Source organism: Budorcas taxicolor, chromosome 5 (genome assembly GCF_023091745.1).
Source record: "Budorcas taxicolor isolate Tak-1 chromosome 5, Takin1.1, whole genome shotgun sequence".
Taxonomy (NCBI): Eukaryota; Metazoa; Chordata; class Mammalia; order Artiodactyla; family Bovidae; genus Budorcas; species Budorcas taxicolor.
In genome coordinates, this window is record NC_068914.1 from 42,524,937 (window position 1) to 42,547,303 (window position 22,367).

The following is a 22,367-nucleotide window of genomic DNA, read 5'->3' on the forward strand; positions in this document are numbered from 1 at the left end:
GCGGCCCGCGAGCCCCTCGGCTTTCGGCGTCCAGGAAACCAGAGGAACGGCGGGGGCGGGGGCGCGGGCGCGGGGGTCTCTGTCTGGGGCTCCCTTGGCGGGCCTCAGGCAATTCTGGGCGGGGCCGGGGCCCCAGCCCCACCCCCAGACGCATCCTGGCAGGCAACGTCGCGGTCTCCCGCAGGCGCGGGCGCACCGCACACACACACGCACACACACACACACACACACACACACACACACACACACCCCCTCACGCCCGCCCCCCCAGACACAGACACACCCCCCGCAGCCCAGACAGGTCAAGAGCCGGAAACCACAAGTAAGGGAGACGGAGAAAGAGGGAGAGAGAGAGACAGCAAGAGGACCACACAGGCTTCCAAAGCCCCGGCCGCCACACCCGCCCCCCTCCGCTGTGGGTATCCACCCGGCCCCCCCAGTCGACCCGACCCCACCGTCGCCCACCGACACACTCACACGCACACTCTCTCCCACACTCACCCTCTGGCCTGGGGGCGGGGGCTGGGTCTCGCCTCAGGGAGCCAAGCCGAAGGGGACCTTTGAGACCTCGGCTGCGAGGAAGTCTTGGGGTCCCCACGGGTGATTGCCAGCCCCAGGGCACCGCGTCCAGCCGGGGCTCGCCCGGCCCAAGGCTGACGCCCCCTCCCTTGCGCACGGGCCGCTCTCTGCGGTGTGTGACGGTCTGTGCCAGAGTGTCCGTCTCGGATGGGATGCCATCCCCTGTCCCCTGTCCGTCTCCCGCTTTCCGTCTCTCTGTCGGTCGCTCTGTGTCTCCCTCTCTCTGGCTCTCGCTCCCTGGGTGTGCCTGCGCGCTCGTGTCTGTCTGTCTGTCTGTCTGCATCTGCATCTGCATCTGCATCTGCATCTGCCCTCTCGCCGTCTTGGGAGCCTGTCTCTGAACCTTCATCTCTGTCCGTCTCTGTCTCTCCTGACCCCCGGCCTGCCGTCCCTTCCTCTGGCCCCGGCCTCTCACGGGTGGGTGCTGTGGCTGTGGCCCTGGCTGACGAGCTTGCGCCGGCCGGCTGTCTCGCTTGGCGTGGGTGCCTGCGAGTGTGTCTGTGTGCCTGTCCGTGTGGCTGCATGTCGCTCGTCTGCACCCTCAGCAAGGTCCTGTGCTTGGAGGGCGGCGTGGGGGCAAGGGGAGGGGGGGGCCTCGGTAGGGCGAAGGGGCGGGGCTGACGAGCTCTGGTCGCCGGCGCTGGTGGCTGCAGGTGGGTTTGGGCACCGCGCAGGTGCCGGGCAGGATGGGCGCTCAGGGCCACGGCTGGGCTGCGCCTAGGCCCGCAGGAGGCTCAGAGGACCGCGGGCCCCAGCGGGCCCCGAGGCCCTGGGCAGCGAACGCCTTGGGGAGGTGGGCGAGGGGGTGGGGGAGGGGCGGCGGCCCCCGAGCCGGGTGGTGCCTGGAGGGTCCCAGGGTGGGAGAGCGCCAAGACCTCCGCCCCTCACTCCACCCTCCCCCCTACACCCCCCGGCAGGCACACCCGGCCCGGCTGCTCCCGGTCCCGGAAGCCCTGTGGTCCCCCGGGCCGGGCTGGGCCGGGCCGGCCGAGCGTTGGCCGGGGGTGACGGGGGGCGGGGGGCGGGGCGGCGTGGGCCGGCCACCGGGCCGCCGGGAGTCCGGTCGCGGGTGGTGCAGCTCAAGTGCAGCGCGCGCTCCGTGGAGAGCTGGAGAGCTGCGGCCGCCGGCTGGCCCGACCGGCGGGTCAGAGCGAAAGGCAGGCGCAGCGCAGGGCTCTTAGGGCGCCTGGCGGCCGCCGCCTCCGTCTACGGCCATACCACCCTGAACGCGCCCGATCTCGTCTGATCTCGGAAGCTAAGCAGGGTCGGGCCCGGTTAGTACTTGGATGGGAGACCGCCTGGGAATACCGGGTGCTGTAGGCTTTTTGTTGTTTCTTTTTTTCCCTGCCTGCCCTCTCCTTTAGCCCCCGGCCCCAGCCGCACCGCAAGCCGCACCTGCCGCTGGCCCCTGGCACCCCACCGCGCTCAGAGCCGCCGCCTGCCTTCCAGCCCCTCTCAGGTTGGGTGGCCGGGGCCCCGACTCCCGCTGCACACCTGGGTTGCCTCCGCGCGGCCCGCGAGCCCCTCGGCTTTCGGCGTCCAGGAAACCAGAGGAACGGCGGGGGCGGGGGCGCGGGCGCGGGGGTCTCTGTCTGGGGCTCCCTTGGCGGGCCTCAGGCAATTCTGGGCGGGGCCGGGGCCCCAGCCCCACCCCCAGACGCATCCTGGCAGGCAACGTCGCGGTCTCCCGCAGGCGCGGGCGCACCGCACACACACACGCACACACACACACACACACACACACACACACACACACACCCTCACGCCCGGCCCCCCAGACACAGACACACCCCCCGCAGCCCAGACAGGTCAAGAGCCGGAAACCACAAGTAAGGGAGACGGAGGAAGAGGGAGAGAGAGAGACAGCAAGAGGACCACACAGGCTTCCAAAGCCCCGGCCGCCACACCCGCCCCCCTCCGCTGCGGGTATCCACCCGGCCCCCCCCAGTCGACCCGACCCCACCGTCGCCCACCGACACACTCACACGCACACTCTCTCCCACACTCACCCTCTGGCCTGGGGGCGGGGGCTGGGTCTCGCCTCAGGGAGCCAAGCCGAAGGGGACCTTTGAGACCTCGGCTGCGAGGAAGTCTTGGGGTCCCCACGGGTGATTGCCAGCCCCAGGGCACCGCGTCCAGCCGGGGCTCGCCCGGCCCAAGGCTGACGCCCCCTCCCTTGCGCACGGGCCGCTCTCTGCGGTGTGTGACGGTCTGTGCCAGAGTGTCCGTCTCGGATGGGATGCCATCCCCTGTCCCCTGTCCGTCTCCCGCTTTCCGTCTCTCTGTCGGTCGCTCTGTGTCTCCCTCTCTCTGGCTCTCGCTCCCTGGGTGTGCCTGCGCGCTCGTGTCTGTCTGTCTGTCTGTCTGCATCTGCATCTGCATCTGCATCTGCCCTCTCGCCGTCTTGGGAGCCTGTCTCTGAACCTTCATCTCTGTCCGTCTCTGTCTCTCCTGACCCCCGGCCTGCCGTCCCTTCCTCTGGCCCCGGCCTCTCACGGGTGGGTGCTGTGGCTGTGGCCCTGGCTGACGAGCTTGCGCCGGCCGGCTGTCTCGCTTGGCGTGGGTGCCTGCGAGTGTGTCTGTGTGCCTGTCCGTGTGGCTGCATGTCGCTCGTCTGCACCCTCAGCAAGGTCCTGTGCTTGGAGGGCGGCGTGGGGGCAAGGGGAGGGGGGGGCCTCGGTAGGGCGAAGGGGCGGGGCTGACGAGCTCTGGTCGCCGGCGCTGGTGGCTGCAGGTGGGTTTGGGCACCGCGCAGGTGCCGGGCAGGATGGGCGCTCAGGGCCACGGCTGGGCTGCGCCTAGGCCCGCAGGAGGCTCAGAGGACCGCGGGCCCCAGCGGGCCCCGAGGCCCTGGGCAGCGAACGCCTTGGGGAGGTGGGCGAGGGGGTGGGGGAGGGGCGGCGGCCCCCGAGCCGGGTGGTGCCTGGAGGGTCCCAGGGTGGGAGAGCGCCAAGACCTCCGCGCCCCTCACTCCACCCTCCCCCCTACACCCCCCGGCAGGCACACCCGGCCCGGCTGCTCCCGGTCCCGGAAGCCCTGTGGTCCCCCGGGCCGGGCTGGGCCGGGCCGGCCGAGCGTTGGCCGGGGGTGACGGGGGGCGGGGGGCGGGGCGGCGTGGGCCGGCCACCGGGCCGCCGGGAGTCCGGTCGCGGGTGGTGCAGCTCAAGTGCAGCGCGCGCTCCGTGGAGAGCTGGAGAGCTGCGGCCGCCGGCTGGCCCGACCGGCGGGTCAGAGCGAAAGGCAGGCGCAGCGCAGGGCTCTTAGGGCGCCTGGCGGCCGCCGCCTCCGTCTACGGCCATACCACCCTGAACGCGCCCGATCTCGTCTGATCTCGGAAGCTAAGCAGGGTCGGGCCCGGTTAGTACTTGGATGGGAGACCGCCTGGGAATACCGGGTGCTGTAGGCTTTTTGTTGTTTCTTTTTTTCCCTGCCTGCCCTCTCCTTTAGCCCCCGGCCCCAGCCGCACCGCAAGCCGCACCTGCCGCTGGCCCCTGGCACCCCACCGCGCTCAGAGCCGCCGCCTGCCTTCCAGCCCCTCTCAGGTTGGGTGGCCGGGGCCCCGACTCCCGCTGCACACCTGGGTTGCCTCCGCGCGGCCCGCGAGCCCCTCGGCTTTCGGCGTCCAGGAAACCAGAGGAACGGCGGGGGCGGGGGCGCGGGCGCGGGGGTCTCTGTCTGGGGCTCCCTTGGCGGGCCTCAGGCAATTCTGGGCGGGGCCGGGGCCCCAGCCCCACCCCCAGACGCATCCTGGCAGGCAACGTCGCGGTCTCCCGCAGGCGCGGGCGCACCGCACACACACACGCACACACACACACACACACACACACACACACACACACACACACCCTCACGCCCGCCCCCCCAGACACAGACACACCCCCCGCAGCCCAGACAGGTCAAGAGCCGGAAACCACAAGTAAGGGAGACGGAGAAAGAGGGAGAGAGAGAGACAGCAAGAGGACCACACAGGCTTCCAAAGCCCCGGCCGCCACACCCGCCCCCCTCCGCTGTGGGTATCCACCCGGCCCCCCCAGTCGACCCGACCCCACCGTCGCCCACCGACACACTCACACGCACACTCTCTCCCACACTCACCCTCTGGCCTGGGGGCGGGGGCTGGGTCTCGCCTCAGGGAGCCAAGCCGAAGGGGACCTTTGAGACCTCGGCTGCGAGGAAGTCTTGGGGTCCCCACGGGTGATTGCCAGCCCCAGGGCACCGCGTCCAGCCGGGGCTCGCCCGGCCCAAGGCTGACGCCCCCTCCCTTGCGCACGGGCCGCTCTCTGCGGTGTGTGACGGTCTGTGCCAGAGTGTCCGTCTCGGATGGGATGCCATCCCCTGTCCCCTGTCCGTCTCCCGCTTTCCGTCTCTCTGTCGGTCGCTCTGTGTCTCCCTCTCTCTGGCTCTCGCTCCCTGGGTGTGCCTGCGCGCTCGTGTCTGTCTGTCTGTCTGTCTGCATCTGCATCTGCATCTGCATCTGCCCTCTCGCCGTCTTGGGAGCCTGTCTCTGAACCTTCATCTCTGTCCGTCTCTGTCTCTCCTGACCCCCGGCCTGCCGTCCCTTCCTCTGGCCCCGGCCTCTCACGGGTGGGTGCTGTGGCTGTGGCCCTGGCTGACGAGCTTGCGCCGGCCGGCTGTCTCGCTTGGCGTGGGTGCCTGCGAGTGTGTCTGTGTGCCTGTCCGTGTGGCTGCATGTCGCTCGTCTGCACCCTCAGCAAGGTCCTGTGCTTGGAGGGCGGCGTGGGGGCAAGGGGAGGGGGGGGCCTCGGTAGGGCGAAGGGGCGGGGCTGACGAGCTCTGGTCGCCGGCGCTGGTGGCTGCAGGTGGGTTTGGGCACCGCGCAGGTGCCGGGCAGGATGGGCGCTCAGGGCCACGGCTGGGCTGCGCCTAGGCCCGCAGGAGGCTCAGAGGACCGCGGGCCCCAGCGGGCCCCGAGGCCCTGGGCAGCGAACGCCTTGGGGAGGTGGGCGAGGGGGTGGGGGAGGGGCGGCGGCCCCCGAGCCGGGTGGTGCCTGGAGGGTCCCAGGGTGGGAGAGCGCCAAGACCTCCGCGCCCCTCACTCCACCCTCCCCCCTACACCCCCCGGCAGGCACACCCGGCCCGGCTGCTCCCGGTCCCGGAAGCCCTGTGGTCCCCCGGGCCGGGCTGGGCCGGGCCGGCCGAGCGTTGGCCGGGGGTGACGGGGGGCGGGGGGCGGGGCGGCGTGGGCCGGCCACCGGGCCGCCGGGAGTCCGGTCGCGGGTGGTGCAGCTCAAGTGCAGCGCGCGCTCCGTGGAGAGCTGGAGAGCTGCGGCCGCCGGCTGGCCCGACCGGCGGGTCAGAGCGAAAGGCAGGCGCAGCGCAGGGCTCTTAGGGCGCCTGGCGGCCGCCGCCTCCGTCTACGGCCATACCACCCTGAACGCGCCCGATCTCGTCTGATCTCGGAAGCTAAGCAGGGTCGGGCCCGGTTAGTACTTGGATGGGAGACCGCCTGGGAATACCGGGTGCTGTAGGCTTTTTGTTGTTTCTTTTTTTCCCTGCCTGCCCTCTCCTTTAGCCCCCGGCCCCAGCCGCACCGCAAGCCGCACCTGCCGCTGGCCCCTGGCACCCCACCGCGCTCAGAGCCGCCGCCTGCCTTCCAGCCCCTCTCAGGTTGGGTGGCCGGGGCCCCGACTCCCGCTGCACACCTGGGTTGCCTCCGCGCGGCCCGCGAGCCCCTCGGCTTTCGGCGTCCAGGAAACCAGAGGAACGGCGGGGGCGGGGGCGCGGGCGCGGGGGTCTCTGTCTGGGGCTCCCTTGGCGGGCCTCAGGCAATTCTGGGCGGGGCCGGGGCCCCAGCCCCACCCCCAGACGCATCCTGGCAGGCAACGTCGCGGTCTCCCGCAGGCGCGGGCGCACCGCACACACACACGCACACACACACACACACACACACACACACACACACACACACCCTCACGCCCGCCCCCCCAGACACAGACACACCCCCCGCAGCCCAGACAGGTCAAGAGCCGGAAACCACAAGTAAGGGAGACGGAGAAAGAGGGAGAGAGAGAGACAGCAAGAGGACCACACAGGCTTCCAAAGCCCCGGCCGCCACACCCGCCCCCCTCCGCTGTGGGTATCCACCCGGCCCCCCCAGTCGACCCGACCCCACCGTCGCCCACCGACACACTCACACGCACACTCTCTCCCACACTCACCCTCTGGCCTGGGGGCGGGGGCTGGGTCTCGCCTCAGGGAGCCAAGCCGAAGGGGACCTTTGAGACCTCGGCTGCGAGGAAGTCTTGGGGTCCCCACGGGTGATTGCCAGCCCCAGGGCACCGCGTCCAGCCGGGGCTCGCCCGGCCCAAGGCTGACGCCCCCTCCCTTGCGCACGGGCCGCTCTCTGCGGTGTGTGACGGTCTGTGCCAGAGTGTCCGTCTCGGATGGGATGCCATCCCCTGTCCCCTGTCCGTCTCCCGCTTTCCGTCTCTCTGTCGGTCGCTCTGTGTCTCCCTCTCTCTGGCTCTCGCTCCCTGGGTGTGCCTGCGCGCTCGTGTCTGTCTGTCTGTCTGTCTGCATCTGCATCTGCATCTGCATCTGCATCTGCCCTCTCGCCGTCTTGGGAGCCTGTCTCTGAACCTTCATCTCTGTCCGTCTCTGTCTCTCCTGACCCCCGGCCTGCCGTCCCTTCCTCTGGCCCCGGCCTCTCACGGGTGGGTGCTGTGGCTGTGGCCCTGGCTGACGAGCTTGCGCCGGCCGGCTGTCTCGCTTGGCGTGGGTGCCTGCGAGTGTGTCTGTGTGCCTGTCCGTGTGGCTGCATGTCGCTCGTCTGCACCCTCAGCAAGGTCCTGTGCTTGGAGGGCGGCGTGGGGGCAAGGGGAGGGGGGGGCCTCGGTAGGGCGAAGGGGCGGGGCTGACGAGCTCTGGTCGCCGGCGCTGGTGGCTGCAGGTGGGTTTGGGCACCGCGCAGGTGCCGGGCAGGATGGGCGCTCAGGGCCACGGCTGGGCTGCGCCTAGGCCCGCAGGAGGCTCAGAGGACCGCGGGCCCCAGCGGGCCCCGAGGCCCTGGGCAGCGAACGCCTTGGGGAGGTGGGCGAGGGGGTGGGGGAGGGGCGGCGGCCCCCGAGCCGGGTGGTGCCTGGAGGGTCCCAGGGTGGGAGAGCGCCAAGACCTCCGCGCCCCTCACTCCACCCTCCCCCCTACACCCCCCGGCAGGCACACCCGGCCCGGCTGCTCCCGGTCCCGGAAGCCCTGTGGTCCCCCGGGCCGGGCTGGGCCGGGCCGGCCGAGCGTTGGCCGGGGGTGACGGGGGGCGGGGGGCGGGGCGGCGTGGGCCGGCCACCGGGCCGCCGGGAGTCCGGTCGCGGGTGGTGCAGCTCAAGTGCAGCGCGCGCTCCGTGGAGAGCTGGAGAGCTGCGGCCGCCGGCTGGCCCGACCGGCGGGTCAGAGCGAAAGGCAGGCGCAGCGCAGGGCTCTTAGGGCGCCTGGCGGCCGCCGCCTCCGTCTACGGCCATACCACCCTGAACGCGCCCGATCTCGTCTGATCTCGGAAGCTAAGCAGGGTCGGGCCCGGTTAGTACTTGGATGGGAGACCGCCTGGGAATACCGGGTGCTGTAGGCTTTTTGTTGTTTCTTTTTTTCCCTGCCTGCCCTCTCCTTTAGCCCCCGGCCCCAGCCGCACCGCAAGCCGCACCTGCCGCTGGCCCCTGGCACCCCACCGCGCTCAGAGCCGCCGCCTGCCTTCCAGCCCCTCTCAGGTTGGGTGGCCGGGGCCCCGACTCCCGCTGCACACCTGGGTTGCCTCCGCGCGGCCCGCGAGCCCCTCGGCTTTCGGCGTCCAGGAAACCAGAGGAACGGCGGGGGCGGGGGCGCGGGCGCGGGGGTCTCTGTCTGGGGCTCCCTTGGCGGGCCTCAGGCAATTCTGGGCGGGGCCGGGGCCCCAGCCCCACCCCCAGACGCATCCTGGCAGGCAACGTCGCGGTCTCCCGCAGGCGCGGGCGCACCGCACACACACACGCACACACACACACACACACACACACACACACACACACACACACCCTCACGCCCGCCCCCCCAGACACAGACACACCCCCCGCAGCCCAGACAGGTCAAGAGCCGGAAACCACAAGTAAGGGAGACGGAGAAAGAGGGAGAGAGAGAGACAGCAAGAGGACCACACAGGCTTCCAAAGCCCCGGCCGCCACACCCGCCCCCCTCCGCTGTGGGTATCCACCCGGCCCCCCCAGTCGACCCGACCCCACCGTCGCCCACCGACACACTCACACGCACACTCTCTCCCACACTCACCCTCTGGCCTGGGGGCGGGGGCTGGGTCTCGCCTCAGGGAGCCAAGCCGAAGGGGACCTTTGAGACCTCGGCTGCGAGGAAGTCTTGGGGTCCCCACGGGTGATTGCCAGCCCCAGGGCACCGCGTCCAGCCGGGGCTCGCCCGGCCCAAGGCTGACGCCCCCTCCCTTGTGGACGCCAAGTCTTCAGGAAGGCCTCTCTCTGGTGTGTTAGGGTCGGTACCAATGTGTCCATCTCGGATCGGATGCTATTCTCTGTCCCCTGACTCCTTTTTTCTGCTTCTCTCTTCGTTGCTCTGTGCCTTCTCTCTGTCTCTCTATCCCTGTGTGTGCGTGTCTTTTTATGCCCTGACGCACATGAATGCGTGTCTGTCTGTCAATCTGCATCTCCCTCTCCTGGTCTCGAAGTCTGTCTCTGAACCTTGGTCTCTTTCTCTGTCTGTCTCTCCTTACACCCGGCTTCGGTTTTCTGTTATGTAGTGAGTATATGAAAAATGAGTCTCGGATTATGATGACTAAAGGCAAATAAAAGAAAGGCGGGAAAACAGAACAAATGAGGTAAGAGTAGCAGAGTGACAACCTCAGGTAAAACAAACAGTACTGGCTAATCCAATTTAGGAAGAGCAGGCCCCGTGAGGAGGGGTGGGTTAGGAGGGGAATAAAAAACATATAAATCATGATTTAAGGCGCCGTGCATCTCTGTCTGTCTCTTCTTTTCACCCTGTTGGGCAGGCATGCCCTAATTACTAGAGGATTTTCTTTTATCTTGTAAATAAAACTGAGTCATAAAATGGAGTAAGAGCGTTCCAGAAGAACATCTATTTCTGCTTTATTGACTATGCCAAAGCCCTTAACTGTGTGGATCACAATAAACTGTGGAAGATTCTGAAAGAGATGGGAATACCAGACCACCTGACCTGCCTCTTGAGAAACCTGTATGCAGGTCAGGAAGCAACAGTTAGAACTGGACATGGAAGAACAGAATGGTTCCAATTAGGAAAAGGAGTACGTCAAGGCTGTACATTGTCACCCTGCTTATTGAACTTATATGCCGAGTACATCATGAGAAACGCTGGACTGGAAGAAACACAAGCTGGAATCAAGATTGCCCAGAGAAATATCAATAACCTCAGATATGCAGATGACACCACCCTTATGGCAGGAAGTGAAGAGGAGCTAAAAAGCCTCTTGATGAAAGTGAAAGAAGAGAGTGAAAAAGTTGGCTTAAAGTTCAACATTCAGAAAACGAAGATCATGGCATCCGGTCCCATCACTTCATGGGAAACAGATGGGGAAACAGTGGAAACAGTGTCAGACTTTATTTTTGGGGGCTCCAAAATCACTGCAGATGGTGACTGCAGCCATACATTAAAAGACGCCTACTCCTTGGAAGAAAAGTTATGACCAACCTAGAGAACATATTCCAAAGCAGAGAGATTACTTTGCCGACTAAGGTCCGTCTAGTCAAGGCTATGGTTTTTCCAGTGGTCATGTATGGATGTGAGAGGTGGACTGTGAAGAAGGCTGAGCACCGAAGAATTGATGCTTTTGAACTGTGGAGTTGGAGAAGACTCTTGAGAGTCCCTTGGACTGCAAGGAGATCCAACCAGTCCATTCTGAAGGAGATCAACCCTGGGATTTCTTTGGAAGGAATTATGCCAAAGCTGAAACTCCAGTACTTTGGTCACCTCATGGGATGAGTTGACTCATTGGAAAAGACTCTGATCCTGGGAGGGATTGGGGGCAGGAGGAGAAGGGGACGACAGAGGATGAGATGGCTGGATGGCATCACCGACTCGATGGACGTGAGTCTGAGTGAACTCCGGGAGATGGTGATGAACAGGGAGGCCTGGCGTACTGCGATTCATGGGGTCACAAAGAGTCAGACACGACTGAGCGACTGAACTTAACTGAACTGAACCTCCTAAGTTAAAGAAAGTCTCAGAGTCCTCAAGAAAAACATTCAGACACCACAGGATCTGAAGGAACAAGCTGGAGATTTCTCTGGGTGGCTACAATCTCTCTTTGGGTATCTTCCTGTGATGGGAATTTGGAGTTGGCCAATGCCCCTGCTCGTCCTTGTTATACCATATTGATGCTGCTTATGATTGCTCCATGTATTATCAATTGTCTAGCTCGTTTTGTCTCTGCCCAGGTCAACAAGCTACAACACGCATTGCCAGTTCAACAAGGATATATAAAACTATAGCCGACCACAGAAAATATCACTCACCCTTAGACGGACACCACTATAAAGACTCTGAGGCCTGAGACTGGCAAGAGGGGGAGGCCCAATGCACCTAACCATCCCAGTTGAGCAGCAAGTAGCCAGAGAGACCTTGACGCCCCTATTCCCAAAGAACTGCATCTCCCATCTCTTGAGGGAGGAATGTTAGGTAGTTAGAATAGAAAAAAAAAGAGTACAGAATGGTGGTGGCTAAAAGACAAGGAAGGGAAAAGCCCATGAAAATAGAACAAAGGAAGGGCTGAGGACCAGAGTGAGAACCTCAGCTAGAAGAAACAGCATTCAAGGCTAGCTCAGCTCACATAGGGCAGGCCCAGGGGGAGGAGAAAAACATATAAAAAGAGGAGTCAGAGGACCTGGGGTCTCTCTCTCTCTCCTCTTCGCGTCTTTTGGGTCAGCATGCCCTCACGCCTCAAGGATGTATTTTCCTTCGTTTTCTAAATAAAACTGAGGTGTAACACAGGGCTGTAACACTGGTCTGTCCGAGAGCTGTAACATTGACCAGTCCAAGGGCTGTAATGCTGGTCCGTTGCTTCAAAGTTTTGTTGTGATGAGACAGAAGTGAGGAAATTAGACACTCCCCCAACACCTCCTCTGGCCCCGGCCTCTCACACGTGCTATGGTTCGCCATCTTGCACTGGCTGTGGCTTCCTGGAGTTGCTCCTTAAGTTGCTGGCCTGCTCTCCTTAGTGAACATTCCAGTGCTTGAGTAAAGGGCCTGCTGCCAACTTGGGGCCAGATCCTTTGCTTGTTGGGTGACTTAGGGGCCAGGTGCCTCAGTAGGGCATAGGGGTGAGTCGGATGACCTTAAGGGGACTCTTCTGTTGGCTCCCGCTATTGCAGGGCATGATGGGAGGTCATGCTTCTGGCTGGGGTGCCCTTGGTTTGTTAAGGGGCACGTAAGACTGAGGGCCCTGGCCCATGTAACCAGACACCTTAGGAGACAGCTTCCCCAAAGCAGGGTTCTATATCGTGACCCCGGCATGGATGGGTCTAGAGAGGTGGGAGAGCAGAGATTTTTGCATCCATCCCCCTCCTGTCTGGTAGTACTGTAATATCTCTGGTTGTGGGGACTGGGGAAGCCTTCTACAGCCTTGTTGGAGGTGGAATGCGGGTTGCAGGGCTTATCTGTAATTAGGCCTTTTGTATAGCCATGGCTGCTAGGCTCCTCTTAAGCTTTGGCATAGTTACTGCCACAAGTCAGCTGTGAATCTTCACTGGATCTTTTTTTTTTTTTTTTTTGGTCCTGGAAAATTGGTTTGCAGAAAGGAAAGGAGAAAACCCTTACCATTACTCAGCTGATTTCATGAAATGTAGCCAATGGAATGCGTTTTCTGAACATCTCTTAATTTGAAAAATATATTCTTTAACTGATAGGTAGATCATAGTCTGTTTACGATTTACATAGTCTAGAAACAGCAAAATGTGATGAAAACAATTTTCAAATATGTGGAGTGCATTTTAGGTATTAATATTTTAAAATGTCTTCTATGATTAGAAAGGAAAAATACCTTTGGACCTGATTTCTTAAACTCAGAGCTTTCCTTATTCAAATTCTTCTGCATTGTACTTAGGGCATTATTTTGATGTTTAATAGTACTAGATGGGAAGAATCAGAGGAATCTTCATTCAGTTGTAGCAGCCACCTTCTCAGGACCCTGGGGTAGTTGCAGGAGAAGAGTGGTCTATTGGCAACGACTGCTGTGGAATCAGGTGGATGTGACACAGAGTGTATCCCAGCTGTTTAATAGCTCTGTGGGCTTTTCAACAATTTATTAATACTTCTCTTGGCACCTATATATAAAACTTGTTTGTTTAGGCATGATGATACTGATTGTAAAAACAGTGATTGTGTGTTTTCTACCTATATCCATGCCCTTTGCAATGTGATTTTACAGCTGGTTCTGTAAAAAGTGAAACCAAAAATGGAGAGACAGAAACCAGTCCTTTCAACTTTGGGTTGAGGCTGGTCTCATGTGCTTTGGCTAGAAAAATTCAGTAAGTATGACCCTGACAGCTTTGGGCCTAGGCTGGAAAGATAGTGAATATTTTGCTTTTTCTCTGGATCCCTGCTCTCTATGAAAACAATCCCATATGAGCTTGCTGGATGACAGCCAGGTGCCCAGGTGGCACCCAGCTCAACTCCAAAAATAGAGCACCCTAGTCAACCAGCAACAGACCATACACTCACCTTGGTGTCCAGGTGAAATGAAAGAATGGCTCAGCTGAGCTAAACTCACGGTGTTGACTATGAGTTCAACCACGAGCTAGCTAGGTTTTGGGGTGGTTTATCATGCAACAGCAGCCAATTAGCATGCACAACCAATTAACATGCACACCCATTCCAAGCTGGATGCCAGGTCCAGTGGCTAAGACAACTAGCTCCCAATGTTAGGGGCCTGAGTTCCATTCCTGGTCAGGAAAGTAGATCCCACATGCCTCAGCTAAATAAATAAATTAAAAACAATACTCCTTCATCTATGTACTTCCGTGTATTGACACAGTCCACAGAGGGGCACTGTTAATGTGTTTGTGGATTTCCATACCAGTCACAGGAAGAACGGTGGAGAAAAGGAGAGACAAAGCAGTCTGGCTCCGAGTCCTCACCAGAACTTCTGGGATCACAAGTCCTTGCACAGGGTAGATCATATATTCTTCCTGGCTGTTAACTTCCCCTACTGCAGCTGCTGCTGCCAGTTTCCACCCCATGTGCTATTGCAGGGTGGTTGTGATCTTGTCAGCCAACACCAGCCCACTTGTGGTGGCAGCATGGCTCTGTGATGGAGAGGACTGTGAAGGCAAGTTCAGGCTGAGGAGGAGGGAGGCCTCTGCTACCAGCTGCTGCATCAGCTCCATTTCCAAGCATTGCCCCCCTTCCCTGCTGCTCCCACTCATAAGGAGGCACTCGAGCTTCAACCAACAGGACCTGGGCATTCAGGGAGCTTCCCAGTCAGAGAACTTTCTCGATTCACCTTCACTGCATATATCTGATTAGGATATATTTGCAAGCACAGACGTTTATAGGTACTCTGTTTGTGTTTTGGACTTGCACCCTCACCCAGAAATTAATTTATTTAAAAAAATACTGAAAAAATTTTGAGGAGTTCATCATTAAATTCCCTACTTCTCTTATTTCTAACTTTATTGTATTATGACTTGGAAATGTGTAAACTTCGGGTCCTTTTTACTAAGTATATCCTTTTTTTTACAGGATATGAATTTACTTATTAGCAAGACTGTTGGCTCAGGTTTTTAAAAATTCATTTTGTTACCACAATCTTTGGGGTTTCTACATACAGGTCAGTTATGTTTCCAGTTTTGAGTGCTTTTTAAAGAAAACATTCTGGCCCTTCATACTGTCTCTTAGACTTTCTCTACAGTCCGTGATCTAATACCTTTTTTGTCTATTAAGACTGCTTTGGCAGGCTTCCTTGGTGGCTCAGACGGTAAAGAACCTGCCTGCAATGCGGTAGATCCGGGTTCCAGCCCTGCGTTTGGAAGGTTCTCCTGGAGAAGGCACTGGCTACCCACTCCAGTATTCTCGCCTGGAGAATTCCATGGACAGAGGAGCACGGCGGGCTACAGTCCGTGGGGTCGCAAAGGACAAGACTGAGAGCCACTAATACTTTCACTTTCAGCTCTAGATGCCGGGTCCAGAGGGAAGATTTACCGCAGTCCAGAGGGAGAGAGAAAAAGGAGGCCTTCAAAAGGCGATTCAGGTCCCTAGGTACCAGGTACTGTACTTCTGTTTTAAACTGGATTTACTGTTTCAGACACCCAGCGTGGGGCTTCAACGAATTGTCCGTAAAGATCTGAGTAACCACGGAGGCTCCCCACGCCAGCCTCACTGCACTTGGCGGCGGAGCGGGGACCAAAGGAGACGGTGCGGCCAGAGGAGCGCGCTCCTGACCCAGCCGAGCTCCAGGAACCCCAGGCTGCGCTGCGCGGGCTGCCGGAAGTGCAAGCCGCTTGCTGGTCAGCGAGAAACCCAGTCTCACCACCAGCATCTCGTGGAGACGTAACTGTCTGCAGGGTGACTCCAACCATACTGGGCTCCCCGCCTCGCTTTGTCTCCGCAGGCAGGAGATGCTGGGGAAGAAAACGCACTCTTCTTTGGGTGGCAGGACCTCCCTCCGCCCACGCGGAGGGAAGGCGGGAGGCCCTCGCTGCGCATTCTGGGAGCGGTAGTCTCAGCTGCTGCAGCCGGCGGCTTGCAGGGCTGTAGAACTACAGTTCCCGGTTGCACAGGGTAGGGCGTGGGGGCGGTGCCCAGCCTTCCGCGCTCACGGAGGGGGCAGGGCAGGAGGCGGGGCTGTCGCGGAGCATTCTAAGAGCTGTGGTGTGTCAGCCAGCTGTATCAAGTGTCTTGGGGAGGTTGTTTAGTCCCTCAGTCCTGCCCGACTCTTTGTGACCCATAGGCTGCGGCACGCCAGGCTTCCTGTCCTTCGCTATCTCCCGCAGTTTGCTCAAACTCACGTCCATTGAATCAGTGATGCCGTCCAACCATCTCATTCTCTGTTGTCCGCTTCTCCTCCTGCCCTCAATCTTTCCATGCATCAAGGTCTTTTTCAATGAGTTGGTACTTCCGATTAGGTGGAGCTTTAGCTTCAGCATCGGTCCTTCCAATGAATATTCAGGATTGATTTCCTTTAGGATTGATTGGTTTGATCTCCTTGCTGTCCAAGGGACTCTGGAGGGTCTTCTCCAGCACCACAGTTCAAAAGCATCAGTTCTTTGGCACTCAGCCTTCTTTACGGTCCCAACTCTCACATCCATACATGACTCCTGGAAAAACCATAGGTTTGACTATATGGACCTTTGTTGGTAATGTCTCTGTTTTTTAATACGCTGTCTAGCTTTGTCATTGCTTTTCTTCCAAGGAGCAAGCGTCTTTTAATTTCATGGCTGCAGTCACCGTCTGATGTGATTTTGGAGCCCAAGAAAATAGTCTATCACTGTTTCCATTGTTTCCCTGTCTATTTGCCATGAAGTGAGGGGACTGGATGCCATTATCTTCATTTTTTGAATCGTGAGTTTTAAGCCAGCTTTTCCACTCTCCTCTTTCATCTTCATCAAGAGGCTCTCTAGTTCTTCTTCATTATCTTCCATAAGGGTGATGTCATCTGCATATCTGAGGTTATTGATATTTCTCCCAGCAGTCATTATTCTAGCTTGAGCTTCATCCAGCCTGGCATTTCACATGATATACTCTGCATATAAATTAAATAAGCAGAGTGAGAACATACAGCCTTGATGTAGTCCTTTCCAAATTTTGAACCAGTCCATTGTTCCACGTCTGGTTCTAACTGTTGCTTCATGTCTTGCATACAGGTTTCTCAAGAGCCAGGTAAGGTGGTCTGGTATTTCCATCTCTTTAAGAATTTGCCATAATTTGCTGTGGTCCACACAGTCAAAGGTTTTATCACAGTCCATGAAGCAGAAGTATATGTTTTTCTATAATGAGAAGCTAACAGGCAGGAAGAAAAGGGATCTCCAAATGGAGGAAATAGGCTGCAAGTGTCAGACATTTTTTTTTTGTTTAATTTCTCTCTTAAGCGGCAGCAGGAAACAAACAAGTGTTAGATTTTTTTCCCCTTCTCGATACAAGTTTAAAAAGAGGTTTCTTTTAAAATTCTGTGTTGTCATGATGGCACCTGGCTCCACCTGAACTTAACTTTTCTCAAACCAATGCATTTTTCTTATGGAAATGTTTGTCTTAAGCTACGCTAATGAAATATGTATTTACTCTAGACTCTGTCTTCAAGTCAGTTCTGCCTAAGACTCAGAACTGACTTCACAAACCAGTATGTTTTACTCATACATCATTCTCCTAATCTAATGAAACTCTATATTTACTTGGAAACCTGCCTTTCTTCAAGATTCATGTCAACCGTTTTATGCCCTGGGATAACTCACTTGGTGCCAATGTTATCTCAAAATGTACATTGTGAGTGAGGGGCCTGGTGCTACTCTGAATTTTGAGACATTTCCTTTCTATAATTAACAGCAAGCTAGTAACTGTATAACATCCGGCTAAAGACTAGCAGGGGGGCACTCTTTCTGCCCCGTTCTGATGTCTATGTCAGAAGCTTTCTCTATTTCTTTTATACTTAAATAAAACTTTATTACACAAAAGCTCTGAGTGATCAAGCCTCATCACTTGCCCCAGATTGAATTCTTCTCCTCCAGAGGCCAAGAATCCCAGCATCTTTCATGGTTCACTAATAATCTTTCAGTTCCCTTTCTTTTCCTATGATTCAACAGATGTTGTTGGCAATTTGATCTCTGATTCCTCTGCCTTTTCTAAATCTAGCTTGTACATCTGGAAGCTCTCAGTTCACATACTGTTGAAGCCTAGCTTGAAGGATTTTGAGCACTACCTTGCTAGCATGTGAAATGAGTGCAACTGTGCAGTAGACTGAACATTCTTTGACATTGCTCCTCTTTGGGATTAGAATGAAAACTGCCCTTTTCCAGTTCTGTGGCCACTGCTGAGTTTTCCAAATTTGCTGGCATATTGATAGCAACACTTTGACAGCATCATCTTTTAGGATTTGAAATAGCTTAGCTAGAATTCCATCACCTCTACTAGTAATGCATCCTAAGGCCCACTTGACTTCACACTCCAGGATGTCTGTCTCTAGGTGAGTGATCACACCATCGTGGTTCTCTGGGTCATTAAGACGTTTTTTGAATAGTTCTTCTGTGTATTCTTGCCACCTTTTCTTAATATCTTCTGCTTCTGTTATGTACATACCATTTCTGTCCTTTATTGTGCCCATCTTTGCATGAAAATTCCCTTTGTGTCTCTAATTTTCTTGAGATCTCTAGTCTTTCCCATTCTATTGTTTCTTCTATTTCTTTTCATTTATCACTGAGGATGTCTTTTTTATCTCTCCTTGCTCTTCTTTGCAACTCTGCATTGAGACGGGTATCTCTTTTCTTTTCTCCTTTGCCTTTTGCTTCTCTTCTTTACTCAACTAGTTGTAAGGCATCCTCAGGCAGCCAATTTTCCTTTCTGCATTTCTTTTTCTTGGTGGTGGTTTCTTCACTGCCTCCTGTACAAATGTCATGAACTTCCATCCATAGTTCTTCAGGCACTCTATCATATCTAATTGCTTGAATATATTTGGCATTTCCACTGTATACATACCTGAATGGCCTAGTGGTCTTCCCTACTCTCTTCCATTGAAGTCTGAATTTTGCAATAAGGAATTCATGATCTGAGCCACAGTCAGCTCCCAGTCTTGTGGGGCTGCTTGACTGCCATTTCCAGAATGTGCAGGGCTGGGAGGGGTTCCCGGCCCTCCAGTGCACAACAACACGCAGGGCTGTGGGCGCCAGATCGCAGTTGGACGCTGGGGTGCCCGCGGAGTCCGATCCTACATATCACTCCCCATCCTCCCCTGTGAAATGAGTTGCAGGGAGGAGAAGAAGGGACTTAGAGGGGTGTAAAGGCTGTGATTACAGCCTGCAGCCTGCCCTGTGCATCTCAGTTTTGTCCCAGATCAGATCTTGGCCTTCCTGCTGCCGCCCGTCTTTGCAGCTTTGTTCATTCTCCCGTCTGTGTGCCCAGTCCAGGCCCTAAATACTACGTTTTTCTCTTCTAAACTGTTTATGGTAACCGGTTTGATATCTGAGAAACTATATTTGCTTGCTGACCTCCTCTTCCTCCACCCAAATTGCCCCCGTTTGGGGAGAAGGTCATCATAGTGGCCCTGTTTGAAAGCACAACTAAAGAGCGGGAGAAGGGATGTGGACTGGGGCTTCGTGAAATACGACCCGAAAGACACACGGAGTGCCTTTCTCGGAAATTTGGATGTTGAGGCATTTAGTCTGCTGAGATGAGTCTCCTCAGTTCCCAAGCGAGTATCTAGTAGGCCACTGTCGTTTAAGTGGTGAGGTCTCAAAAAAAAAGAAAGAGAAAAAAAAAATCAACCTAAAGATGTCAACGGTTTAAGGGTTTTGTTTTGCTCTTTATTTTTTAATGCTCTAAATTGATCCTGTCAGGCCTGACTGGCCAGTTTCTCAGAGACACAGGTGATGACCCAGGTGCTTAGGAGCAGGCTGTTGCTCCCACTTTGAGACAGCAAGTTTCAAAGTATAGCACACTTAGCAGCATTTGAATCACAGCAAGTGTAACATCTTTGCTTTGGGTGGAAAGCTCATCAGAGACAGCAGTTAAGGGTGTGTACCTTAACCTTTCCATTCTGATCTGTTGAATTTTTCTGTCTAGAAAATGGAAATATCTGGGAGCACTTCTGCTTCCAGGTAATCTGTTGGTAACTGATGTCTCTAAATTCCTTATGCTGCAAGGGATAGTTCTTTTGCTCCAGCAGAGCACCAGGAGAAACAAATCAAGGGATATTCAGCCGTACATATTTACTTACACATTTGAGTACTGAAAGGAACAGGACATAAAATATGGGTATGTCTTGTTTTATTGTTTTTCAGTTATTGTGCTTTGCAGATACTGAGTTTTTTTCTTTTTCTTACTTTTTTATATATTGAAGGTTTGTGGCAACTCTTGTCAGATGATGGTTAGCATCTTTTAGCAATGAAGTATTTTTTAATTAAAATGTACATGTTTTGTTTTCAGCCTTCTTTACATTCTGACAAGATGAGAGGCAATGGGTCTATCTTGTGTATTTCCTGCTGTTTTGCCGAAAATTTTCACTTTTGTCTTAGGTTCAAAGGATTTGTTAACAAAATAAGCCACTCATTATATACAAAGACATGATACAGATATTTACCAAAAAATTATCTAGCTTACTTTCAACATACTAACATTAAAAGAAAAGAGAAATAGAAAGATCAGAGAATACATCACCAAATTGGGTTTAGACCAACATCCAGACTTAAACAGCTCTGGGAAGTCCCGTGTCACAGCACGTCTGGAGTCCCAATTGGGAAAGGGTCCCAGGCAGCACATCCCCTCCATGGGTGAGACATCAATGATTGGAGTTCTGGGTTCCCACTTATAATCCCAGGATGGTCACAAGCTGATATCACCAATCTGTGACCAAATTGCAGCTCTGGTTCATGTTAATGCTGTTTGTTTTTTCTTGTAAAACTTGGAATATAGTTAAGCCTGAACTTGGTCGGCCAGGCCTCCTCCAGGGTCTCAACAATCTCAAGATTTCTCCCCCATCTTACCTAAGGTGCTGCGAGTTTTGCACTCACAGCAGGCAGTCATTCCCGGTCACTCCCAGTTAGGGCAGTGTCCAGGCAGGTTAGACGCCAGGTCAGAGGCCTGCTCTGCTTTGTCTCTGAAGCCTAATCGAGACTATTCATTTAATTTCCCTAACACATGTCGCAGTTCTGGAACCAACAGGAGCCTTGGTTCCTTTGATTGGAGAATGGCATTAGAAACCAAGATTTGGGTATTGGTGAGCTCATTGATACTGAGGTGGGCCGACTATTTTGTTTTTACTAGTCTTTTTTTTTTTTTTTAATTGAGGTATAGTGAAATTACAATGTTGTGTTAATATTTTGCTGTACAGCAGAGTGACTCAGTTATACATATATTCTTTTTCATATTCTTTTCTGTCACCCTTTATCCCAGGATGTTGGCTATATTTCCCTGTGCTATTACAGTCAGGCCTTGTTGTCTGGACAACTGTTATTTCAATGCCATGGGCACTCTGTACTCTGACATCAAGTTTCCACTCCAAGCAAAGGGTTCTCTTTGCATTTCCTGGTGTTGACTTAGCCTTCCTGTCTGTGCCTTTCCCACCTCAGCCCCAGCGCATCAGGCCCCTTGTGGACTGTCGTCTCCTGCAAGATTCCCTTGTCCAGGGGCCACCTCTCTGCTTCCTGACCTCCCAGAGCACGCACCACTCTAGCAGCACACCGTGCGTGTCATGGTTCAGAGCTTCTCTGCTCCTGTCTGCATTCTCCTCTTCCACTTATACTCGAGGGCAGGTCAGAGTCACCAATCGCCCACTGTCCTCAGGTTCCTAGCAGAGGGACTCTGCTCTCATATCCTGCAGCTGATTTGGAACTTGAAGACAAATCACCATCCTGGGGAGACCCACCACTGGGGATTGAAAAACTTCCAGATGCTCTATTGTTTCTCCCTGAGACCGCTATAAACCACCAGCTGAAGCAGGAGGCAGGAGGCATTTTTGTTTCAGTAGGTTTCTTTTATATTCTGTAAAAATGTATGCCAGCTGAGAGGAACTGATGTAATAGGGAACTAAATTGGCGATATCAGTTGAAGTTAGAAATATTAGAAATTGGAAGTTATTGCTGTAAATTGTCTTGAATAATCTGGTGTTATTTTTTCCCAGTTATCTCTGCCAGTTAATAACTATCTTAAACAACTTTCCACATCAAATTAAAATCTGATATAAAAGGCTTTTAAAAGGCTGAGTTGAGGAATTTACATGAGTGGGGAAACGGGCTTGTAAGATATTCAAGAAATGAGTATTAAGAGATTTCTGTGGGGGGGAAAGACCTAAAAATTACTGAGAAAGCTTTCTTAGTTTAATGCAGGGGAGACAATAACTCAGCAAACCACAGAAAAAGCTGCATGGAAGCTCCCCTTTGAGGGAGTTAAGGCTGCTCAGGTTTTTTCAGCATAACCTGTTTGACTTTGGGGACCAGAGGGGCCACTGAAACATATTCAGAATCTAAATTAGGCCTTATTGACTCCCATGCAAACTATTACAGCCAAAGGAGCTGGATGAACACGTGGGACATGATGGAGTCTGGTGGGCGGGAAGCCTGGCCCTGGGCCGAGAAGACCCCGGAAACCTGCTGGTCTGGGGGCTCCTCTCCCCATCCTTCACTCCCACACTCCCTGGGTCCCCACGTGCCCGTTTGGGAAGGCATTGCCCATTGGACACACGCTGTGTTTGACTAGAATTTGACAAGCTATTTCCTCTAAAGATGAGTGAAAAGCTTTTCTCAGGAAAATGCACTGCTTTATGGAAACAGTTATTTTCTTACATATAACTAACCCTGGGCCCCATTTAGTAGTTCATGCCTTGCTTCTGTGGGGTGACTTTCCTTATTGTAGGTCAGGGGAGGCTTGTGGAAAAGGTGATCAGGGTGGGACTGACTCTTTCCTCTTTTAACATCCCCTGCACTGGCAGGAGGATTCCTATCCACTGCACCCCCAGGGAAGTCCCCCACGTTTTCTTTATCAATTTACTTGTTGGTAGGCATTTATGTTATTTCCATATCATGGCTGTTGTTAATAATGCTACTCTCACCTTGGGAATGCAGGTGTCTCTTCAGTGACTAGTCTTCATCTTCTGTGAGCTTATA

The 22,367-nt window shown here is 55.7% G+C and overlaps 4 non-coding genes across 4 annotated transcripts; all 4 read left to right on the forward strand.

Moving 5' to 3' along the window:
• The first annotated feature begins 1,783 nt into the window (after positions 1–1,783).
• LOC128049209 (5S ribosomal RNA) lies at positions 1,784–1,902 on the forward strand. The gene has a single exon (XR_008199566.1). It is a non-coding gene; the product is annotated as a 5S ribosomal RNA (ribosomal RNA).
• Positions 1,903–3,866: 1,964 nt separating this feature from the next.
• LOC128049210 (5S ribosomal RNA) lies at positions 3,867–3,985 on the forward strand. The gene has a single exon (XR_008199567.1). It is a non-coding gene; the product is annotated as a 5S ribosomal RNA (ribosomal RNA).
• A 1,967-nt stretch (positions 3,986–5,952) lies between these two features.
• Positions 5,953–6,071, forward strand: LOC128049211 (5S ribosomal RNA). The gene has a single exon (XR_008199568.1). It is a non-coding gene; the product is annotated as a 5S ribosomal RNA (ribosomal RNA).
• Positions 6,072–8,042: 1,971 nt separating this feature from the next.
• Positions 8,043–8,161, forward strand: LOC128049212 (5S ribosomal RNA). Its single transcript, XR_008199569.1, has one exon. It is a non-coding gene; the product is annotated as a 5S ribosomal RNA (ribosomal RNA).
• Positions 8,162–22,367: the final 14,206 nt, after the last annotated feature.